Source organism: Octopus bimaculoides, chromosome 6, assembly GCF_001194135.2.
Source record: "Octopus bimaculoides isolate UCB-OBI-ISO-001 chromosome 6, ASM119413v2, whole genome shotgun sequence".
In the NCBI taxonomy this organism is placed as follows: domain Eukaryota; kingdom Metazoa; phylum Mollusca; class Cephalopoda; order Octopoda; family Octopodidae; genus Octopus; species Octopus bimaculoides.
Window position 1 is genome coordinate 23,211,951 of NC_068986.1, and position 2,731 is coordinate 23,214,681.

At 39.3% G+C, this 2,731-nt stretch overlaps 3 non-coding genes across 3 annotated transcripts; all 3 read right to left on the reverse strand.

Annotated features, from left to right (window-relative positions):
- Positions 1-42: 42 nt before the first annotated feature.
- Trnaw-cca (transfer RNA tryptophan (anticodon CCA)) lies at positions 43-114 on the reverse strand. Its single transcript has one exon. It is a non-coding gene; the product is annotated as a tRNA-Trp (tRNA).
- A 1,331-nt stretch (positions 115-1,445) lies between these two features.
- Trnaw-cca (transfer RNA tryptophan (anticodon CCA)) lies at positions 1,446-1,517 on the reverse strand. The gene has a single exon. It is a non-coding gene; the product is annotated as a tRNA-Trp (tRNA).
- Positions 1,518-2,377: 860 nt separating this feature from the next.
- On the reverse strand, positions 2,378-2,449 carry Trnaw-cca (transfer RNA tryptophan (anticodon CCA)). Its single transcript has one exon. It is a non-coding gene; the product is annotated as a tRNA-Trp (tRNA).
- Between the last annotated feature and the right edge of the window lie 282 nt (positions 2,450-2,731).

A 2,731-nucleotide genomic window follows, 5' to 3' on the forward strand; every position in this document is an offset into this window, starting at 1 on the left:
AAAGAAAAAAAAAAGAAAGGATTTTAAATCAAAAGTTACTCTTGACCCTGACGTGATTCGAACACGCAGCCTTCTGATCTGGAGTCAGACGCGCTACCATTGCGCCACGGGGCTGTACGAATCGTTTGTTTAAACAATAGTCATTTTTTCTTCTTGCTATATTTGTATATTTATTTGACATATTTTTGGTCTCGATCCCACAGTCACTTGTTCACTGACTGCATTTTCCACGTTATTCTCACGAATATCTGAAATTATGTTTCCGAAATTTATGAAGATCAATTATTTTGTTAATGAGATAACATTTTAGGCTTTTAATGATCGACTGGGTTTTAAAAATACACTTATTGACAAATATAATCTAAAAAAGGAAAAGAAGAGTATGGTAAGAAGACGCTTATGATGCCGAAGTTAGTTGAACGCGTAAACTTCTCGGCGGAAGTCAGACACCTTGCCACTGCTCCTAAGTGTTCGACGGAGACCGTGAGTCCCGTAATAAACTACGATATTAAATTCAGACTTGTTAACTAAAACTTATATAAATTTCAACACTTCATCGTAGATGTTGCATCATATTTTGGGTATCATAGAAAAAGTAGGCACATCAAACAACAACGAAAGAACAAGTACGTTGTGACACGACCCGCTAAAAACAGCAGCCAAATCCCCAACAAATAACATGCCCTGCCTTCTTAAATAAATGCTCATGTGTCCACATACATTGTATCTCGGGAGAGACATTATGCCAATAATAAACACACGCGCTGCTTCTATTATACTTCTTTATCATTCGTCAAGACTGCAGTTATTCATGAGGTCGTGAATGATGAAAATAGAAAAGATTGATAAAAAAGCCAAACACGCTATCTCCGATTCGGTTTTCGCGCCTCTCGTCATACATGGTCATGAATACTGGGTAACGACAGAAAGAGGACAAACAGGAGCTTCCGAAATCGGGTACCTGCAAAGGATCTCTTAAATAATGTTACTCGACCGGATGCTTAGCTTGGGGATCAGAGAGTCTCAACAGATCGCGGACCGCTAATTCTCTACTTTGAAAGGTCACAGTTCCAGTACTACTGGCATATGATTAGAATATCAAAGAAACGAATCGCAAGACGCGTCATCTGGCGAAAGACGTTGCGGTAGGGCAAGAATGAGATGTCTGAATAATATTCATGGTCTCAGTTGTTCACGCTTCAAAATCCAACCGGGATGTCTAATGATGTGTGCTTCTGACTAGATCCTATGGGGGAGGTAGCTGAGGAATATACCCACTAGACCCTCCCAGCAATTGATGGCGAAGCGTTTCTTTCTGTATTTATTGCTTGCATGGTAATAGATGTCTTATTGACCTTTAGCTCTATTCCATTGCGTTGAAGCGTCATAAACAATATCATAACAAAGAAAAAGAAAAAAAAAAGAAACTAGAGATGAAGCAGGTTTGACCCCGACGTGATTCGAACACGCAGCCTTCTGATCTGGAGTCAGACGCGCTACCGTTGCGCCACAGGGCCACATGGAAATATTCTTCTAAATCTTAGTTATTTGTGTTATGTAACTATTAATTAATGTAATAATAAGTTCATATATTTGAGATATTTCTCGTCTCGATCATCTCTCATTTGTCTTGTAAAGCAAATGTCTGAGGGCATTTTGTCCACTTGACAACTGGTGTTGGTTTGTTTACGTCTTCTCTACTTTGCTGTTCGGTGATAGAATCCGATAAAATGAGTTATGGACTTAAAATAAAGTACCGAGTCGATCCGTTCGACCAAAATATTCAAGGCGGTGCTCCAGCCTGACCGCAGTCCAGTGACGTAAACAGGGCGAGCGCGTGTAACTGCGCGCATTTGCATTTAAGCATTTCTTTTCGTCTTCCCTGATTTCTTTCCAACTTCTATGGTAAGTAGCTAGCTTACCAACCATATGGTCCCGGGTTCAGTCCCACTGCGTGGCATCTTGGGCAAGTGTCTTCTACTATAGCCTCGGGCCGACCAAAGCCTTGTGAGTAGATGGAAACTGAAAGAAGCCCGTCGTATATATGTATATATATATATATATATATGTATGTGTGTGTATATGTTTGTATGTGTGTGTTTGTCCTCCCCAACATCGCTTGACAACCGATGCTGGTGTGTTTATGTCCCCGTAACATTAGCGGTTCGGCAAAAGAGATCGATAGAATAAGTACTAGGCTTCTAAAGAATAAGTCCTGGGGTCGATTTGCTCGACTAAAGGCGGTGCTCCAGCATGGCCACAGTCAAAAGACTGAAACAAGTAAAAGAGTAACTGTATTTCATCACGTTGAAGACTTATAAAGTATACAACACTAAAAAATGCTTTTAAATAATAAAAAAAAAAGAGAAGTAGTTTATGACCCCGACGAGATTCGAACACGCAGCCTTCTGACCTGGAGTCAGACGCGCTACCGTTGCGCCACAGGGCCGTGCGAATTTCGGTATTCAAACAGTAGTCTTTACCTCTTGGTATATTTATACATGTATTTGACATTTTCAGTCTCCACCCAGCAGTCACTTGATTTCTGATTGCATTTACTATGTTGTTCTAACGAATGTCTGAAATTATGTTTTCGAAATTTATTAAGATTAATTATTTTGTTTATGGTATGACATTATAAGCTTTTTAATCTGCAAAGAAAATTCATATCAGCTGGGTTCTGAAAATACGCTTATTGATAAATAATCTAAAACAATAAAAATTAAAGAAA